The sequence below is a fragment of the Arachis hypogaea genome, chromosome 13 (genome assembly GCF_003086295.3).
Source record: "Arachis hypogaea cultivar Tifrunner chromosome 13, arahy.Tifrunner.gnm2.J5K5, whole genome shotgun sequence".
Classification (NCBI taxonomy): Eukaryota; Viridiplantae; Streptophyta; class Magnoliopsida; order Fabales; family Fabaceae; genus Arachis; species Arachis hypogaea.
Window position 1 is genome coordinate 111,897,336 of NC_092048.1, and position 21,802 is coordinate 111,919,137.

At 39.3% G+C, this 21,802-nt stretch overlaps 2 non-coding genes across 2 annotated transcripts; both read left to right on the forward strand.

Annotated features, from left to right (window-relative positions):
* Positions 1-433: 433 nt before the first annotated feature.
* LOC112739312 (small nucleolar RNA R71) lies at positions 434-537 on the forward strand. Its single transcript, XR_003170244.1, has one exon. It is a non-coding gene; the product is annotated as a small nucleolar RNA R71 (small nucleolar RNA).
* Positions 538-12,846: 12,309 nt separating this feature from the next.
* Positions 12,847-12,954, forward strand: LOC112738754 (small nucleolar RNA R71). The gene has a single exon (XR_003169697.1). It is a non-coding gene; the product is annotated as a small nucleolar RNA R71 (small nucleolar RNA).
* The last annotated feature ends 8,848 nt before the right edge of the window (positions 12,955-21,802 follow it).

A 21,802-nucleotide genomic window follows, 5' to 3' on the forward strand; every position in this document is an offset into this window, starting at 1 on the left:
AAAGTTTGGGTGGTTTTTCCAGCCTGGGTTGTAAGTGTTGGAATGTGGATCATATGGTTGCCTTTGTTGATTTCCTACATAATTGGCCTCTTCCCAATCACCTCCTTCAGTGCTTTCTTCCTCTTGATCTTGTGTGTGTATCACAGCCACTTGCTTTGTTTCTAATTTCCTGGTGAGCTCTGCTAGTTGCTTGGCAAACACCTTGTTTTGGGCTAGGATTGTATCAACATGGTTCAGCTCCATGACTCCCTTAGTGTTGTGTCTCTCTGATGCATAGTAGTACTCATTTTCAGCCACTGTCTCAATCACTTCAATGGCTTCTTCCACAGTCTTCTTCCTGTTCAATGAACCTCCTGATGAATGGTCTACAGCCTTCCTTGATTCATAAGAAAGTCCATCATAGAAAATGTGCAATTGCACCCAGTCATGGAACATGTCTGGTGGGCATTTCCTTGTCAAATCCTTGAACCTCTCCCATGCCTCGTAGAGAGTTTCACCATCTTGTTGTCTAAAAGTCTGAACTTCAGATCGAAGCCTATTGACCTTTTGTGGGGGGTAGAAACGTGCCAGAAACTTGCTTTCCACCTCATCCCATGTTGTTAGGCTCCCCCTTGGGAATGATTCCAGCCACTTAGCTGCCTTGTCCCTAAGGGAAAATGGGAACAAAAGCAGTTTATAGGCATCTTCCTGGACTCCATTGGACTTCACAGTGTCGCAAATTCTCAGGAATTTTGTGAGATGTTGGTTTGGGTCTTCATTAGCACTCCCTCCAAATGAACAATGATTCTCCACAAGTGATATTAGCTGTGGTTTGAGCTCAAAATTGTTGGCCTGAATGGGTGGTTTCTGAATGCTGCTACCACAATTCCCAGATGTTGGGTTTATGTATGAACTAAGAACCCTCCTCTCGGGAATGGCATTGTTTCCATCAGCTCTCCCATGGTTATGAACTTCTCTTTCCATGTTGAGATCTAGAGCTTCCTCAAAATTGTCCTCAGATTCTCCTTCAGATTCTTCTTCTCCCAGTACTCTCTTCCCTCTTGCTTCCCTTCTAAGTCTATGAAGGGTCCTCTCTGGTTCGGTATATGGAGGAGTTGATGTCTCTCCTCTCCTACCTGTCATACAAGAACACAGCACAGGCAACAAACAAGTAAAATACTCTTGGTTAATGGAAGAGTATGGTTAGAGCAGTTGAGGAATTAATTCAAATAGTTAGTGAGTCAGTGAGTTAGTTGCTTGAATTTAAAGGCATAAAGAAAGAAAGCATGTAACAGAGAGCAGAAATTAAAATTCAACAAATAACTTGAACTGAATTAACAAAGCAAAAAAAAATGCTCAATCTAGTTAACTTCCAATTGGAGAATTGTCAATCGAAAACCAATCCCCGGCAACGGCGCCATAAACTTGATGCGCATAAACTAGTTATGCCACGATTTAGGAAATTGCATGATCGGCAAAATTCCTTCCGGCAAGTGCACCGGTTATCGTCAAGTAAAAACTCACAATAGAGTGAGGTCGAATCCCACAAGGATTGGTTGAATGAGCAATTCGGATTAGAAGTGTGTCTAGTTGAGCGGAATCAAGAATTAGATGAGAATTGCGGAATGTAAAATTGGCGGGAAACGTAAATGGCAAGAAATTGAAATGGCGGAATCTTAAATTGCATGAATTAAAGAGCAGAAGCTAAATTGCTGAAATTAAAAGGGAATGGGGGTGATTGCATGAATTGAGTTGCAGAATGTAAAGAGAAAGTGGAAATCAGAAATGGGGAATTCATTGGGTTATAGAAGATATTGAGATCTCCGAATCAAAACATGTTTATCTCTTCCTCAACCAATGCGTTCATTGAATTTTGCTTGGCAATCTTATATGATTGGATCCCAATCCCTTGGCTCACCAATTCTCTCTAAAAACAAACAAATTCCCAATCCCTTGGTTTAAATGTTCATAAGAAGAGATGATGCTCGATCACTGATTATACCACACAGTTTCATGAACCACAATTTGGTAGGATTACATGTCACAATATCCATCCAAACCCCAATCCAATTCACTGTGAGAAAGCTTCTCTAGCATGAATCCTCCATTCCTTTCCCAAGGTTCCGAAGGATTCCAATTATGGGTAGTTTCTTTCCCAAGACAACTACCCAATGGAATTAGATCGAGAAGCTTTCTAACAAAATTCAAGAGAAAAGATTGAAGAAGAAGATAAACTATTATTGATTCATTGAATTACAATAGAGCTCCCTAACCCAATGAAAGGGGGTTTAGTGAGTCATAGCTCTGAATTCAATTACAAAGGTATGAAAACTAGCCAAATGAAAGGTAAAAGTCCGTCCTCACTTAAATTCTATCCTATTTATACACTTTCTATATTGAGCTTCTGTTGTGTTTCTTGGGCTTTGAGGCCTCTCCCTGCCTTCCTTTTGCTTTGGGTTTATGATCCATAATCTTGATGAGGCTGCTGATCCACATTCTGTAACATTCATTGAGCCAACTTAGTGATAATCAAGTAATGACACATGACTCAACAAATTGAAATTCCAGACTCATCAATCCTTCAGGCCCAATCCCATAAACCATGATATTCAATTGGGTTTCATACCAGAGTAAGTTTAAGTTAATGTTTGTGCTCAAAAGCTAACTTAAACTGCAATATTTTTGGCCCAAAAACCTTTTCTAATAGTGGCGTTTAAGTTGCAGTTTAAGCTTAAACTGCAGCTTAAACGCCAGACACTTCCAGTGATGCCTTTTGTGGAAGCACGTTTAAGCTTCAGTTTAAGGTTAAACTGAAGCTTAAACGTGGAAATGGAAGAAGGCAGCCCTGGAGGGTAACATAGTCGAACACGTTTAAGCTTCAGTTTAAGGTTAAACTGAAGCTTAAACGTGGAGATAGGAAAGGCAGCCCTGGAGGTCGAACACGTTTAAGCTCCAGTTTAAGGTTAAACTGGAGCTTAAACGTGGAAGAGGAGAAAGGTAGCCCTGGAGGTCGAACACGTTTAAGCTCCATTTTAAGGTTAAACTGGAGCTTAAACGTGGAAGAGGAGAAAGCAACCCTGGAGGTGAAAACTTGGTCGAACACGTTTAAGCTCCAGTTTAAGGTCAAACTGGAGCTTAAACGTGGAAATGGCTCCCTGGTGCATTTCCCATTTCTGGCGTTTAACTTCCAGTTTAAGGTTAAACTGGAGGTTAAACGCCACTTTCACCCTTTCCTCAGCTTTCATGATTTTGGCGTTTAAGCTCCAGTTTAAGCTTAAACTGGAGCTTAAACTCCACATGTGATATTCAAGCTTCCTTTATTGATTTTTGTTGCTTCCTTGCCTAGCCTCTTCTTTCCTGAAATCATCCAAACAACTGCATCAAAGTCTTGCAAATTTTCATGAGAATCTTCCATTCATAGCATTCAAGTAATATAACTAAAAACTCATGGAATTTGCATCAAAATCATACTGTTTGGATGGTTCATTGCTTTGTTATTCATTTAACCATTCTTGGTTACTTTAAGCTCAAGAAAATGCATAAAACAACTAAAACTAACAGAAAAATGCTAGTGAAACTAGCCTAAGATGCCTTGGCATCACAAGTCTCCTTCCATGGCAAGCTGTATGTTGGTGGATCACCGTTGTCAATGGCTACTATCCGTCCTCTTAGTGAAAATGGTCTAAATGCGTTGTCACTGCATGGCTAATCATCTGTCGGTTCTCACTCATGTTGGAATAGGATCCATTGATCTTTTTGCGTCTGTCACTACGCCCAGCACTCGTGAGTTTGAAGCTCGTCACAGTCATCCCATCCCAGATCCTACTCGGAATACCACAGACAAGGTTTAGACTTTCCAAATCTCAGGAATGGCCGCCAATGATTATAGTCTATACCACGAAGACTCTGATCTCATGGATTCGAATGCTCTGTTGTCAGGAGATGCAATCAAACACGTGAACCAGGAATCAAAGAGATACACACTCAATCTAAGATAGAACGGAAGTAGTTGTCAGGCACGCGTTCATAGGTTGAGAATGGTGATGAGTGTCACGGATCATCACATTCATCATGGTTAAGTACGAGCGAGTATCTTAGAACAGAAACAAGCGTGATTGAATAGAAAACAGAAGTAATTGCATTAATCCATCGAGACACAGCAGAGCTCCTCACCCCCAACCATGGAGTTTAGAGACTCATGCCGTAGAGGATACAAAATTCAGATGTGAAAATGTCATGAGGTATATAGTAAGTCTCTAAAAGTAGTTTTTATACTAAACTAGTGACCTAGGTTGACAGAAAATGAGTAAACTAAGATAGATAGTACAGAAATCTACTTCCGAGGCCCACTTGGTGTATACTTGGGCTGAGCATTGAGCTTTACACGTGTAGAGGATTCTCTTGGAGTTAAACGCCAGGTTGCAGCCTGTTTGTGGCGTTTAACTCTGGTTTGTAACCTGTTTCTGGCGTTTAACTTCAGAACAAGGCAAGAAGTTGGCGTTTGAACACCAGTTTGCGTCGTCAAAACTCGGGCAAAGTATGAACTATTATATATTGCTGGAAAGACCTGAATGTCTACTTTTCAACGCAATTGAGAGTGAGCCAATTGGATTTCTTTAGCTCTAGAAAATCTATTTCGAATGCAAAGAGGTCAAAATCCAACAGCATCTGCAGTCCTTTTTCAGCCTCTGAATCAGATTTTTGCTCAGGTCCCTCAATTTCAGCCAGAAAATACCTGAAATCACAGAAAAACACACAAACTCATAGTAAAGTCTAGAAATGTGAATTTTGCATAAAAACTAATAAAAACATAGTAAAAACTAACTAAATCATACTAAAAACTACCTAAAAACAATGACAAAAAGCGTATAAATTATCCGCTCATCACAACACCAAACTTAAATTGTTGCTTGTCCCCAAGCAACTGAAAATCAAATTGGATAAAAAGAAGAGAATATACTATAAATTCCAAAATATCAATGAAACTTAGCTCCAATTAGATGAGCGGGACTAGTAGCTTTTTGCCTCTGAACAGTTTTGGCATCTCACTTTATCCTTTGAAGTTTAGAATAGTTGGCATCTATAGGAACTCAGAATTCAGATAGTGTTATTGATTCTCCTAGTTTAGTATGTTGATTCTTGAACACAGCTACTTTATGAGTCTTGGTCGTGGCCCTAAGCACTTTGTTTTTCAGTATTACCACCGGATACATAAATGCCACAGACACATAACTGGGTGAACCTTTTCAGATTGTGACTCAGCTTTGCTAGAGTCCCCAATTAGAGGTGTCCATGGTTCTTAAGCAGACTCTGTTTGCTTTGGATCACGACTTTAACCGCTCAGTCTCAAGCTTTTCACTTGACACCTTCACGCCACAAGCACATGGTTAGGGACAGCTTGGTTTAGCCTCTTAGGCCAGGATTTTATTCCTTTGGGCCTTCCTATCCATTAATACTCAAAGCCTTGGATCCTTTTTATTACCCTTGCCTTTTGGTTTAAAGGGTTACTGGCTTTTTGCTCTTGCCTTTTGGTTTAAAGAGCTATTGGCTTTTTCTGCTTGCTTTTCCTTTTTCTTTCTTTTATTATTTTTTTATTTTTTTATTTTTTTATTTTTTATTTTTTGCAAGCTTTGTTCTTCACTGTTTTTTCTTGCTTCAAGAATCAATTTTATGATTTTTCATATTATCAATAACATTTCTCCTTTTTCGTTATTCTTTCAAGAGCCAACAATTTTAACATTCATAAACAACAAATTCAAAAGACATATGCACTGTTCAAGCATTCATTCAAAAAGCAGAAAGTATTGTCACCACATCAAAATAATTAAACTAATCTCAAGGATGAATTCGAAATTCATGTACTTCTTGTTCTTTTGTAATTAAAGCATTTTTCATTTAAGAAAGGTGATGGATTCATAGGACATTCATAGCTTTAAGAAATAGACACTTGAACACTAATGATCATGTAATAAAGACACAAACATGAATAAACATAGAGCATAGTAAACAAAAAAATAGAAAAATAAAGAACAAGGAAATTAAAGAACGGGTCCACCTTAGTGATGGCGGCTAGTTCTTCCTCTTGAAGATCTTATGGAGTGCTTTAGCTCCTCAGTGTCTCTTCCTTGCCTTTGTTGCTCCTCCCTCAGTTGTCCCATGTTGGAACTCAATTCTCCTAGGGAGGTGTTAATTTGCTCCCAATAGTTTTGTGGAGGAAAGTACATCCCTTGAGGCATTGATGCACGAAATTGTGATCCCTGGTAATGGCTCCAACAACTTGGTGCTCTAATCTTAATTCAGAATTTATCACAATTTCGATACAACTAACCAGCAAGTGCACTGGGTCGTCCAAGTAATAAAACCTTACGTGAGTAAGGGTCGATCCCACGGAGATTGTTGGTATGAAGCAAGCTATGGTCACCTTGTAAATCTCAGTCAGGTGGATATCAAATGGTTATGGAGTTTTCGAATAATAATAATAATAAATAAACAGAAAATAAAGATAGGAATACTTATGTTATTCATTGGTGAGAATTTCAGATAAGCGTATAGAGATGCTTTCATTCCTCTGAACCTCTGCTTTTCTACTGTCTTCATCCAATCATTCCTACTCCTTTCTATGGCAAGCTTTATATAGGGCATCACCATTGTCAATGGCTACATCCTGTCCTCTCAGTGAAAATGGTCCAATGCGCTGTCACTGCGTGGCTAATCATCTGTCGGTTCTCGATCATACTGGAATAGGATCCATTGATCCTTTTGCGTCTGTCACTACGCCCAGCACTCGCGAGTTTGAAGCTCGTCACAGCCATCCCTTCCCGGATCCTACTCGGAATACCACAGACAAGGTTTAGACTTTCTGGATCTCAGGAATGGCCATCCATGGGTTCTAACTTATACCACGAAGATTCTGATTAAGGAATCCAAGAGATACTCATTCAATCTAAGGTAGAACAGAAGTGGTTGTCAGGCACGTGTTCATAGGGAATGATGATGACTGTCACGATCATCACATTCATGTCGAAGTGCGAATGGATATCTTAGAAGCGGAATAAGTTGAATTGAATATAAAACAGTAGTACTTTGCATTAAATCATGAGGAACAGCAGAGCTCCACACCTTAATTTATGGAGTGCAAAAACTCTACCGTTGAAAAATATATAAGTGAAAGGTTCAGGCATGGCCAAATGGCCAGCCCCCATGATCTAAGAACTAACGTCCCAAGATGTAAATACAATAGTAAAAAGTCCTATTTATACTAGACTAGCTACTAGGGTTTACAGAAGTAAGTAATTGATGCAAAAATTCACTTATGGGGCCCACTTGGTGTGTGCTTGGGCTGAGCATGAAGCTTTCACGTGCAAAGGCTTCTTTTGGAGTTGAACGCCAAGTTGTAATGTGTTTTTGGCGTTCAACTCTGGTTCGTGACGTGATTCTGGCGTTTAACTCCAGACTGCAGCATAGAACTAGCGTTCAACGCCATTTTGCGTCATCTAAACTCGGGCAAAGTATGAACTATTATATATTGTTAGAAAGCCCTGGATGTCTACTTTCCAACGCCGTTGAAAGCGCGCCATTTGGAGTTCTGTAGCTCCAGAAAATCCACTTTGAGTGCAGGGAGGTCAGAATCCAACAACATCAGCAGTCCTTCTTCAACCTCTGAATCTGATTTTTGCTCAAGTCCCTCAATTTCAGCCAGAAAATACCTGAAATCACAGAAAAACACACAAACTCATAGTAAAGTCCAGAAATGTGAATTTAACATAAAAACTAATAAAAACATCCCTAAAAGTAACTAGATCCTACTAAAATATACTAAAAATAATGCCAAAAAGCGTATAAAATTATCTGCTCATCACAACACCAAACTTAAATTGTTGCTTGTCCCCAAACAACTGAAAATCAAATAGGACGAAAAGAAGAGAATATACTATAAATTCCAAAATATCAATGAAACATAGCTCCAATCAGATGAGCGGGACTTGTAGCTTTTTGCCTCTTGAATAGTTTTGGCATCTCACTTTATCCATTGAAGTTCAGAATGATTGGCATCTATAGGAACTCAGAGTTCAGATAGTGTTATTGATTCTCCTAGTTCAGTATGTTGATTCTTGAACACAGTTACTTTATGAGTCTTGGCTGTGGCCCTAAGCACTTTGTTTTCCAGTATTACCACCGGATACATAAATGCCACAGACACATAATTGGGTGAACCTTTTCAGATTATGACTCAGCTTTGCTAAAGTCCCCAATTAGAGGTGTCCAGGGTTCTTAAGAACACTCTTTTTTTGCTTTGGACCTTGACTTTAACCGCTCAGTCTCAAGTTTTCACTTGACACCTTCACGCTACAAGCACATGGTTAGGGACAGCTTGGTTTAGCCGCTTAGGCCAGTATTTTATTCCTTTAGGCCCTCCTATCCACTGATGCTCAAAGCCTTGGGATCCTTTTTATTACCCTTGCCTTTTGGTTTTAAGGGCTATTGGCTTTTTCTCTTGCCTTTTGGTTTTAAGAGCTTTTGGCTTTTTCTGCTTGCTTTTTCTCTCTCTTTTTTTTTCACTATTTTTCTTTTCTCTTTTTTTTTGCAAGCTTTTCTCTATTCACTGCTTTTTCTTGCTTCAAGAATCATTTTTATGATTTTTCAGATTATCAAATAACATGTCTCCTGTTCATCATTCTTTCAAGAGTCAACATATTTAACATTCTTAAACAACAACTTCAAAAGACATATGCACTGTTCAAGCATTCATTCAGAAAACAAAAAGTGTTGCCACCACATCAAAATAATTAAACTAGTTTCAAGGATGAATTCGAAACCATGTACTTCTTGTTCTTTTGTTTTTAAAACATTTTTCATTTAAGAGAGGTGATGGATTCATATTCACTACTTTAAGGCATAGACACTTAAATACTAATGATCATGTAATAAGACACTAACATAGATAAGCACATAACATAAAGAAAACGAAAAATAGAAAATTTGAGAACAAGGAATGAGTCCACCTTAGTGATGGTGGCGTTTCCTTCTTGAGGAACCAATGATGTCCTTGAGCTCTTCTATGTCTCTTCCTTGTCTTTGTTGCTCCTCCCTCATTGCTCTTTGATCTTCTCTAATTTCATGGAGGATGATGGAGTGATATTGATGTTCCACCCTTAATTGTCCCATGTTGGAACTTAATTCTCCTAGGGAGGTGTTGATTTGCTCCCAAAAATTCTGTGGAGGAAAGTACATCCCTTGAGGCATCTTAGGGATTTCTTGGTGATGAGCTTCTTCATGCGTCTCTTGAGATCCATGAATAGGCTCTCTTGTTTGCTCCATCCTTTTCTTAATGATGGGCTTGTCCTCTTCAATGAGGATATCTCCCTCTATGTCAATCCCAGCCGAATTGCATAGGTGGCAAATGAGGTGAGGAAAGGCTAACCTTGCCATAGTGGAGGACTTGTCAGCCACCTTGTAGAGTTCTTGAGGTATAATCTCATGAACCTCCACCTCTTCTCCAATCATGATGCTATGGATCATGATGGCCCGGTCTATAGTAACTTCAGACCGGTTGTTAGTGGGAATGATTGAGCATTGAATGAACTCCAACCATCCTCTAGCTACAGGCTTAAGGTCCAGTCTTCTCAGTTGAACCAGTTTGCCTTTTGAGTCAATCTTTCATTGAGCTCCTTCCACACATATGTCCATGAGGACTTGGTCCAACCTTTGATCAAAGTTGACTCTTCTTGTGTAGGGGCGTGCGTTCTCTTCCATCATTGGCAAGTTGAATGCCAACCTCACATTTTCTGGACTAAAATCTAAGTATTTCCCCCGAACCATAGTGACATAATTATTTGGGTTCGGGTTCTTACTTCGATCATGGTTCCTAGTGATCCATGCATTAGCATAGAACTCTTGAACCATTAGAATTCCGACTTGTTGGATGGGGTTTGTTAGAACTTCCCAACCTCTTCTTTAGATCTCATGTCGGATCTCCGATTACTCATTTTTCTTGAGTTTGAAAGGGACCTCGGGGATCACCTTCTTCTTGGCCACAACATCATAGAAGTGGTCTTGATGGGCTTTGGAGATGAATCTTTCCATCTCCCATGACTCGGAGGTGGAAGCTTTTGTCTTCCCTTTCTCTTTTCTAGAGGATTCTCCGGTCTTAGGTGCCATCAATGGTAATGGAAAAACAAAAAGCTTATGCTTTTACCACACCAAACTTAGAATATTGCTCGCCCTCGAGCAAGAGAAGAAAGAAAAGAAGAAGAAGAAGAAGAAATGGAAGAGAGGGAGAGAGGGTTATGTTTCGGCCAAGAAGGGGATGAGAGGGTTTTGTTGTGTGAGAATGAAGAAGAATGGAGAAGTTTATATAGTGAAGGGAGAGGGGTTAAGGTTCGGCCATATGAGGTGGGTTTGGGTGGGAAAGTGATTTTGAATTTTGAAGGTAGGTAGGGTTTATAAGGTAGGTTTATGGGGAAGAGTGGATGAATGTGAGTGGTGAATGGGTAATAGGGAAGAGAGAGATTGAGGTGATTGGTGAAGAGTTTTGGGGAAAGGTGTTTATTGGGAAGAGAGGATGAATGAGAAGAGGGAAGAGTATGAGTGGAGGTAGGTGGGGATCCTGTGGGGTCCACAGATGCTGAGATGATCTTGTGGGGTCCACAGATCCTGAGGTCTCAAGGAATTACATCCCTACACCAATTAGGCATGTAAAGTGCCTTTGCATGCAATTCTGGCGTTTAAACGCCGAATTGGTGCTTGTTCTGGGCGTTCAGCGCCCAGATGCAGCATGTTTCTGGCGTTGAATGCCAGTTCTATGCTTGTTTTTGGCGTTCAACGCCAGTTTTTTTCAGTGTGCATTCCTGGCGTCTGAACGCCAGGATGCTGCTTGTTTTGGGCGTTCAACGCCAGATCCATGCTCTGTTCTGGCATTGAACGCCAGCCAGATGCTCCTTTCTGGCGTTTAAACGCCAGTAAGCCCTTCCTCCAGGGTGTGATTTTTCTTCTGTTGTTTTTTGTTCTATTTTTGATTTTTTTTTATTTATTTTGTGACTCCACATGATCATGAACCTAATAAAACATGAAAGAACAATAAAAATAAAAATAAAATTAGATAAATAAAAATTGGGTTGCCTCCCAACAAGTGCTTCTCTAATGTCAATAGCTTGACAGTGGGTTTTCATGCAGCCACACAGGTGATCAGGTCAATTTTATAGACTTTCCAACACCAAACTTAGAGTTTTGATATGGGAGTTCAACACCAAACTTAGAGTTTGGATGAGGCCTCCCAACACCAAACTTAGAGTTTGACTGTGGGAGCTTTAATTGACTCTGTACTGAGAGAAGCTTTTCATGCTTCCTCTCCATTGTTACAGAAGGAGATTCTTGAGTTTTAAACACAAGGTTGTCCTCATTCAGTTGAAGGATCAATTCTCCTCTGTCTACATCAATCACAGCTCTTGCTGTGGCTAGGAAGGGTCTTCCAAGGATGATGGATTCATCCTCTTCCTTCCTAGTGTCTAGGATTATGAAATCAGCAGGGATGTAAAGGCCTTCAACCTTTACTAACACGTCCTCTACCTGACCATAAGCCTCTTTTCTTGAATTGTCTGCCATCTCTAATGAGATTCTAGCAGCTTGCACCTCAAAGATTCCCAGTTTCTCCATTACAGAGAGTGGCATGAGGTTTATTCCTGACCCAAGGTCACATAGAGCCTTCTCAAAGGTCATGGTGCCTATGGTACAAGGTATTAGAAACTTTCCAGGATCCTGTTTCTTCTGAGGCAATCTCAGTTGATCCAATGCATTTAGTTCATTGGTAAACAGGGGAGGTTTATCTCCCCAAGTTTCTTTACCATATAAATTGGCATTCAGCTTCATGATTGCTCCAAGGAACTTGGCAACTTGCTCTTCAGTAACATCCTCATTCTCTTCAAAAGAGGAATACTCATCAGAGCTCATGAATGGCATAAGGAGGTTCAATGGAATCTCCATGGTCTCTAGATGAGTCTCAGATTCCTTTGGTTCCTCAGAGGGGAACTCCTTATTGATCACTGGACGTCCCAGGAGGTCTTCCTCCTTGGGATTCACATCCTCCCCTTCCTCCTTGGATTCGGCCATGATGGTTATATCAATGGCCTTGCACTCTCCTTTTGGATTTTCTTCTGTATTGCTTGGGAGAGTACTAGGAGGGATTTCAGTGATCCTTTTACTCAGCTGGCCCACTTGTGCCTCTAAATTTCTAATGGAAGACCTTGTTTCATTCATGAAACTCAGAGTGGCCTTAGATAAATCAGAGACTAAATTTGCTAAGCTAGATGGATTCTGCTCAGAATTCTCTGTCTGTTGCTGAGTGGATGATGGAAAAGGTTTACTATTATTAAACCTGTTTCTTCCACCATTATTAAAGCCTTGTTGAGGCTTTTGTTGATCCTTCCATGAGAGATTTGGGTGATTTCTCCATGAGGGATTATAGGTGTTTCCATATGGTTCACCCATGTAATTCACCTCTACTATTGCAGGGTTTTCAGGATCATAAGCTTCTTCTTCAGAAGATGCCTCTTGAGTACTGTTGGATGCAGCTTGCATTCCATTCAGACTCTGAGAAATTATATTGACTTGCTGAGTCAATATTTTATTCTGAGCTAATATGGCATTCAGAGTATCAATTTCAAGAACTCCCTTCTTCTGAGGCGTCCCATTACTCACAGGATTCCTCTCAGAAGTGTACATAAACTGGTTATTAGCAACCATGTCAATGAGTTCTTGAGCTTCTGCAGGCATTTTCTTTAGGTGAATGGATCCACCTGAAGAAGTATCCAATGACATCTTAGCTAATTCGGACAGACCATCATAGAATATATCCAGGATGGTCCATTCTGAAAGCATGTCAGAAGGACACTTTTTGGTCAGTTGCTTGTATCTCTCCCAAGCTTCATAGAGGGATTCACCTTCTTTCTGTCTGAAGGTTTGAACATCCACTCTAAGCTTACTCAGCTTATAAGGAGGAAAGAACTTGGCTAAGAAAGTCGTGGCCAGCTTATCCCAAGAGTTCAGGCTGTCTTTAGGTTGGGAATCCAACCATATTCTAGCTCTGTCTCTCACAGCAAAAGGGAAAAACATGAGCCTGTAGACTTCAGGATCTACTCCATTAGTCTCAACAGTATCACAGATCTGCAAGAATTCAGTTAAGAACTGAAAGGGATCTTCAGATGGAAGTCTATGAAACTTGCAGTTTTGTTGCATTAGAGAAACTAATTGAGGTTTAAGCTCAAAATTGTTTGCTCCAATGGTAGGGATGGAGATGCTTCTTCCATGTGAATTGGAATTTGGTGCAGTAAAGTCACCAAGCATCCTCCTTGCATTATTATTATTTTCAGCTGCCATATCCTTTTCTTGTTTGAATTTTTCAGTAAGGTTGTCTCTGGATTGTTGTAATTTAGATTCTCTTAGTTTTCTCTTCATAGTCCTTTCAGGTTCTGGATCAGCTTCAACAAGAATTCCTTTTTCCTTGTTCTTACCCATAAGAAAGAGAAAAGAACAAGAAAAGAAGAGGAATCCTCTATGTCACAGTAAAGAGGCTCCTTGTTGTTAGTAGAAGGAGAAAGGGAATAGGAATGGAGAAGGATGGATAATCCAAACACAAGGGTGAGGATAGGAGTGGTAATTTGAAATGAGGAGATGTGTTAGTGAATGAATTAAATAAATAGAAGAAGATGAGAGAGAGAAGTTTTCGAAAATTAAATTTTGAAAAAGAGTTAATGATTTTCGAAAATTAAAGGAAAATAAAATTTAAAATTAAAATTTAAAACAATTAATTAATTAAAAAGAATTTTTGAAAAAGAGGGAGGTATTTTCGAAAATTAGAGAGGGATAGTTAGTTAGGTAGTTTTGAAAGAGATAAGAAACAAACAAAAAGTTAATTAGTTAGTTGAAACAAATTTTGAAAATCAATTTTTAAAAGATAAGAAGATAAGAAGTTAGAAAAGATATTTGAAAAAGATATGATATGAAAAGGTATGATTAAAAAGATATGATTTTGAAAAAGATAAGATAAAAAGATATTTTTGAAAAGATATGATTGAAATTAGTTTTGAAAAAGATTTGATTTTTAAAATCACAATTAATGACTTGATTCACAAGAAATCACAAGATATGATTCTAGAACTTAAAGTCTGAATCTTTCTTAACAAGTAAGTAACAAACTTGAAATTTTTGAATCAAAACATTAATTGTTGATGATATTTTCAAAAATATGATATAAAATTAAGAAAAAGATTTTTAAAAATCAAGACTTATTTTTGAAAATTTTTCAAGAAAAGAAAACATGCAAGACACCAAACTTAAAGATTTTTAATTTTTAGACACTAAGAATGCAAGAATGCATATGAAAAACAAGAAAAGACACAAAACAAAAAAATATGAAGATCAAACAAGAAGACTTACCAAGAACAACTTGAAGATCATGAAGAACACCATGAATGCATGAATTTTCGAAAAATACATAAATTTTTAGAAAAACTGCAATTGACACCAAACTTAAAAATTGACTCAAAACTCAAACAAGAAACACAAAATGTTTTTTTGAATTTTTTATGATTTTATTAATTTTTTTTGGATTTTTGTATATTTTTTTTTGAAAAACATATAGGAAAAAGAAAATAAGAAATTCAAAATTTTTAATAAGAATCCCAGGAATCTTTCAATGTTGGCCTAAAGCTCCAATCCAAGGGTTGGGCATGGCTTAATAGCCAGCCAGTTTTAGGATATAAATCAGGCATTCAACAGCTGATATTCCAATTAACTTACCTCTATGCTGATGGTTGGAAGCCACAGTCCAAAAGAATTAGACATGGCTTTATAGCCAGCCAGGCTTCAACATGTTTCATGAAACACTAGAATTCATTCTTAAAAATTTAGAATAATTTTCGAAAACAGATGAGAAATTTTTTTTTTGAAAGATTTTTGAAAAATTTTTGAAAATAAAACAAAAAGAAAATTACCTAATCTGAGAAACAAGATGGACCGTCAGTTGTCCAAACTCGAACAATCCCCGGCAACGGCACCAAAAACTTGGTGCACGAAATTGTGATCCCTGATAATGGCTCCAAAAACTTGGTGCTCTAATCTTAATTCAGAATTTGTCACAATTTCGATACAACTAACCAGCAAGTGCACTGGGTCGTCCAAGTAATAAAACCTTACGTGAGTAAGGGTCGATTCCACGGAGATTGTTGGTATGAAGCAAGCTATGGTCATCTTGTAAATCTCAGTCAGGCGGATATCAAATGGTTATGGAGTTTTCGAATAATAATAATAAATAAACAGAAAATAAAGATAGAAATACTTATGTAATTCATTGGTGAGAATTTCAGATAAGCGTATAGAGATACTTTCGTTTCTCTGAACCTCTGCTTTCCTGCTGTCTTCATCCAATCATTCCTACTCCTTTCTATGACAAGCTTTATATAGGGCATCACCGTTGTCAATGGCTACATCCTGTCCTCTCAGTGAAAATGGTCCAATGCGCTGTCACTGCATGGCTAATCATCTGTCGGTTCTCGATCATACTGGAATAGGATCCATTGATCCTTTTGCGTCTGTCACTATGCCCAGCACTCGCGAGTTTGAAGCTCGTCACAGCCATCCCTTCTCAGATCCTACTCGGAATACCACAGACAAGGTTTAGACTTTCTGGATCTCAGGAATGGCCATCCATGGGTTCTAACTTATACCACGAAGATTCTGATTAAGGAATCCAAGAGATACTCATTCAATCTAAGGTAGAACAGAAGTGGTTGTCAGGCACGTGTTCATAGGGAATGATGATGACTTTCACGATCATCACATTCATGTCGAAGTGCGAATGGATATCTTAGAAGCGGAATAAGTTGAATTGAATATAAAACAGTAGTACTTTGCATTAAATCATGAGGAACAGCAGAGCTCCACACCTTAATCTATGGAGTGCAGAAACTCTACCGTTGAAAAATATATAAGTGAAAGGTTCAGGCATGGCCAAATGGCCAGCCCCCATGATCTAAGAACTAATGTCCCAAGATGTAAATACAATAGTAAAAAGTCCTATTTATACTAGACTAGCTACTAGGGTTTACAGAAGTAAGTAATTGATGCAAAAATTCACTTCCGGTGCCCACTTGGTGTGTGCTTGGGCTGAGCATGAAGCTTTCACTTGCAGAGACTTCTTTTGGAGTTGAACGCCAAGTTGTAACGTGTTTTTGGCGTTCAACTCTGGTTCGTGACGTGTTTCTGGCGTTTAACTCCAGACTGCAGCGTAGAACTAGCGTTCAACGCCATTTTGCATCGTCTAAACTCGGGCAAAGTTTGGACTATTATATATTGCTGGAAAGCCCTGGATGTCTAATTTCCAACGCCATTGAGAGTGCGCCATTTGGAGTTCTGTAGCTCCAGAAAAACTACTTTGAGTGCAGGGAGGTCAGAATCCAATAGCATCAGCAGTCCTTCTTCAACCTCTGAATCTGATTTTTGCTCAAGTTCCTCAATTTCAGCCAGAAAATATCTGAAATCATAGAAAAACATACAAACTCATAGTAAAGTCCAGAAATGTGAATTTAACATAAAAACTAATAAAAATATTTCTAAAAGTAACTAGATTCTACTAAAACGTACTAAAAACAATGCCAAAAAGCGTATAAATTATTCGCTTATCTGGCATCTCAGGGATTTCATGATGAGGAATTTCCTCATGCTCTTGTTGAGGCCCATGAGTGGGCTCTCTTGTTTGCTCCATCCTTTTCTTAGTGATTGGCTTGTGAGATGAATCTCTCCATCTCCCATTACTCGGATGTGGAAGCAATTATCTTCCCTTTCCTCTTTCTAGAGGTTTTTCTGGCCTTTGGTGCCATTAATGGTTATGAAAAAACAAAAAGTAATGCTTTTACCACACCAAACTTAAAAATTTTGCTCGTCCTCGGGCAAAAGAAGAAAGAAAGTAGTAGAAGAAGAAGAAAATGGAGGAGATGGAGGGAGATATATGGTTCGGCCAAGGGGTAGAAGTAGTGGTTGTAATGTGTGAAGGGTATTTGGGAAAGAGTATTATGAAAAGGTGGGAGAGAGAAAGAGAGAGAGAGGTGGGGTAGGTGGGGATCCTGTGGGGTTCACAGATCCTGAGGGGTCAAGGACTTATCATCCCTGCTCCATTTAGGCGTGCAAAACGCCCATAGAGTGCAATCCTGGCGTTAAACGCCAGGTTGCTGCTTGTTTCTGGTGTTTAACGCCAGCTTTTCTCCTTTTATTGGCATTTAACGCCAAGTTGGTGCTTGTTTCTGGCGTTAAACGCCAGACTGTAGCTTGTTTCTGGCGTTTAACGCCAGCTTGATGCTTCTTTCTGGCATTAAGCGCTAGTCTGATGCTTCTTACTGGCGTTTAAATGCCAGTAAGCTCTTCCTCCAGGGTGAGCTATTTTTAATGCTATTTTTTATTTTGCTTTGATTTTTGTGACTCCACATGATCATCATCCTAAAAAAATATAAAATAAAAATGGAAAACAGAAAATTAACATAAATAAGTAAAAATTGGGTTGCCTCTCAATAAGCGCTTCTTTATTGTCTTTAGCTGGACCTTACTGAGCTTTTAATCTAGTCTCAGCTTTGAGCATTCTTGCTCAACATTGCCTTCAAGATAATGCTTCACTCTCTGTCCATTAACAATGAACTTCTTATTAGAATCAATGTCTTGAAGCTCCACATAGCCATATGGTGACACACTTGTAATCACATATGGTCCCCTCCACCAGGATTTCAGTTTCCCTGGGAATAATCTGAGCCTAGAGTTAAACAGCAGAACCGTTTGTCCTGGTTCAAAAACTCTGGGTGACAGTTTCTTATCATGCCACCTTTTTGCTTTCTCCTTGTAAATTTTTGCATTTTTGAAAGCATTGAGTATGAATTTCTCTAGCTCATTCAACTGGAGCAATCTTTTCTCTCCAGCTAATTTGGCATCAAAGTTTAGGAATCTGGTTGCCCAGTAGGCCTTATGCTCCAGTTCCACGGGCAAATGGCAGGCCTTACCATACACAAGCTGTAACAACCCTGATTTTCGAGTACATGAGATCTTTTCTGAAAGTACGGATTTCTTCGGAAGATCAGTAAAGGGAACACCTCTGCTATGTCATCAGGCATCTCAATCCTCATTATCATTATGCCATCCTTAAGCTAGAACCTCCTTTGAGGCAAGCTCGATAATGCAATCGCGAAGAACCTAGTTTTTGAACTATATCGGTTGGCAGTTTTGATTCTGTCTATTAATCCAAATGTTTCAAAAAAAATACACCACGCAAATTAACTACGCGTTTAACAACGAATCAGGCTCATATGATAAATAATAGATAATAATTAGGAAGACAAATTGGTAGCGCTCAGTTTCCGGTATGATTTAGACATATTGAAAATTGGGTCGTTACAATTTGGTATCAGAGCAGTTCGTTCCCAGTAGAGCCTGGGGAGTGGACTGACTATGCTTCATTGCATACTCTGTTGTGTGTCTCATGCATATAGGATATCCCAGTGATATATGTTGCATGATTGTCTCTGTGTTTTCATTTTGGGAATGTTCACATTTGACTTGAAGTGTTAAGACTGATCACCTTAACAATGATTGTTTGGTGTGAACAAGACTACAATGGGTTCACGGAGACGAGGCGTACGGGAAGGAATTCCTAATGTTAACTACGAGAGAAAACAGGAAACGTTTATGGCTACCATGAACAACGCGGCTGAAGTAGTGCGTGAAGCTGCGGTAACAGCGGCTAGGGCTGTTGAACGTCTTGGAGTGAGAAATGGGAATGATGACAATAACTTGGGGTATTTCGAAAGACCTATGACCCTTGCGACTTTTCTGAAGGTTAAACCGCCTAAGTTTAAAGGCACACTCGTTGCGACGGATGCTGACAACTGGTTTCGAGCTATTGAACGATCACTGCGAGCGCAACATGTTCCGGAAGGACAACACGTGGAGTTTGCTACTTATATGCTCGAGGGAGAAGCTGAGTACTGGTGGCAGGGGATACAGCGACTGCTACAATAGAATGAAAATGACATTTTTTAGGATATCTTTAGGGACGAATTTTATAAAAAGTATTTTCTGAGAGCAGCACGAGATGCTAAGGAGATGGAGCTTATGCAGTTGAAACAAGGGGATATGACTGTTGCTGAGTATGCTCGTAATTTCGATGACTTGTGTCGTTTCTCTAAGATCTGTCAAGGGAATCCTGCTAACTTTGAAGAATGGAAGTGCTTGAAGTTTGAAGGAGGCATTCGTGATGATCTGATGATTTCAATAGTTCCGCTGGAGATACGTAATTTTGCTGAATTAGTCAACAAGAGCAAGTTAGTGGAAGAATGTATTAAGAAAGTGACTGTGGCCAAGGTGAGTCGCCAAGGATTTCCACCAAGGCATCTTAGCAATCATCAGGCAGCTGGGAGAAGGGTGCATTTTAAAGCGCGTGGCATACGACAGCATAAGAACCTACAAGTTGGTAACATTACTGCTCGCCGTACGGGTAAGAATGGAGGTAAAGTAAGGCAAGGCAATGGTAAACGAGCCCGTCAGGCTTACATAAACCCTGCATGTAAGCAATGCGGAAAAGAGCATAGTAACAGGTCTTGCTAGTTTGGATCACCTAACTGCTATGCTTGTGGAGAACTTGGACACGTTGCTAAGGATTGTCTGAAGGGATTTACTCAAGATTCAGTTAGAACCCAGCAACAAGGACGAGTGTTTGCTATCACTATTGATGATGTTGTGCAATCGAACGCCCTCATTCAAGGTCAGGTTATGTCAAGAATCGATTTCTAATTGTACTGTATGATTCGGGTGCATCGCATTCATTATTTCTCTAACTATTGCTCACGAGTTAGGATTATATTTCTTTAAATTGAATTTTTACTTGATTGTCCATACACCTGCATCCCAAAATGCTTTGACCAGTTTAGTGTGCCTGCAAGTACCATTCGCTATTTGGAACAGGACTTTTATACACTATCTAATATGTTTGCCTCTATATGGTTTAGAAGTTATTTTAGGATTAGATTGGTTATCTAAGTATCATGTTTTCCTTGATTATTTTAAAAGAACTGCTGTTATTCCATCTGATAGTCTATGTACTAAACCATTTCTGTCCCACACCTTATATCTGAATTCTGTAAGAGTTACATTAAGCGGGAGTGATTGTGAGGGGTACGTTCTGTTAGCGGCTAGCTCGAATGATAGTGAATTAAGCTTAGAACGAATCTGAATGATGAAGGAATTTCCTGATGTTTTCTTGGACGACATACATGAGTCTCCTCCTCAGCGAGAGATAGAATTCAGCATTGATCTAGTACCTAGAGTCGGACCAATTTCCATAGCACTGTACTGGATGTCACCATTGCTTGCAGAGTTGAAGAAGCTATGAGATAGGATCGTAGTGGCCTATGGAGGTACAAGAAAAGAATTTGTGTGCCTAACTCTGGAGAATTGCGACAAAAGATTCTTGCTGAAGCTCACCAAAGTAGATTTTCTATGCATCCTGGAGTGACAAAGATGTATCGAGATTTGAAACAAATGTTCTGGTGACCAGGCTTAAAGAAAGAAGTAGCTGATTATGTCTCAAAATGTTTAACCTGCTAGAAGATGAAGGTGGAACATCAGAAGCTATCAAGAACCCTGCAACCCTTAGAAATACCACAATGGAAATGGGAGCAGATTTCTATGGATTTTGTCACGGGATTGCCAAGGACCTCAACTGGACACGATGCCATCTAGGTAATTATGGACAGGTTGACAAAGTCAGCTCACTTCCTTCCGATTCGAGTTGACTATACTTTAGAAAGGCTGGAACAAATATATATTCAAGGAATCGTATGACTACATGGGATACCTTTGTAAATTGTCTCAGATCGAGTTTCGAGGTTTACTACTAGATTTTGGGGAGCTTTTCAGAAAGCGTTGGAAACAGAATTGCACACGAGTATAGCATACCATCCTCAGATAGACGGACAATCATAGCAGACAATCCAGACATTAGAAGACATGTTATGATCATGTATGATAGACAACCAAAGCAGCTGGGATAAGTATTTGCTTTTGGTCAAATTCGTCTACAACAACAGTTTCCAATAAAGTATCGGGATGGCACCATATGAAGCTCTCTATGGAAGAAGATGTCGGACACCATTGTGTTGGAATGACGATGGAGAAGCTAGTGTCTTAGGTCCAGGATTAGTGTAAGAAACTACTGATAAGATAAAGGAGATTCGTCGGAAGATCCAGACAGCACAAAGCCGTCAAAAGAGCTATGCCGATAATAGACGTAGACCCTTAGAGTTTAGTGACGAAAACCGTGTCTTTTTAGAAGTAACCTCGATTACTGGAATAGGTAGAGTCCTTAAGACTAAAAAGTTTAACCCACGATACATAGAACCTTTCCAAATACTTAAAAGAGTCGGTCTAGTAGTTTATCAAATAGTCCTTCCTCCTTATTTATCAAACCTTCATGATGTTTTTTATGTCTCGCAACTTAAGAAATATATTCCCGACAAGAGTCACGTTTTACAACCAGAGACAGTACAGTTATGAAATGATTTGACATATCAAGCATCACCGGTTTAGATCGTAGAAAGAAGTGATAAGCAGCTAAAAGGCAAGACTGTTTGCTTAGTCAAAGTAGCATGGGAACCAAGAGGAGAGGAAGAGCACACTTGGGAACTGGAAGATAAGATGAAAGCTGATTACCCGCATTTATTCCTAGGTAACTGAAATTTTGAGGGCAAAATTTTCTTTTAGGAGGGTAGAATGTAACAACCCTGATTTTCGAGTA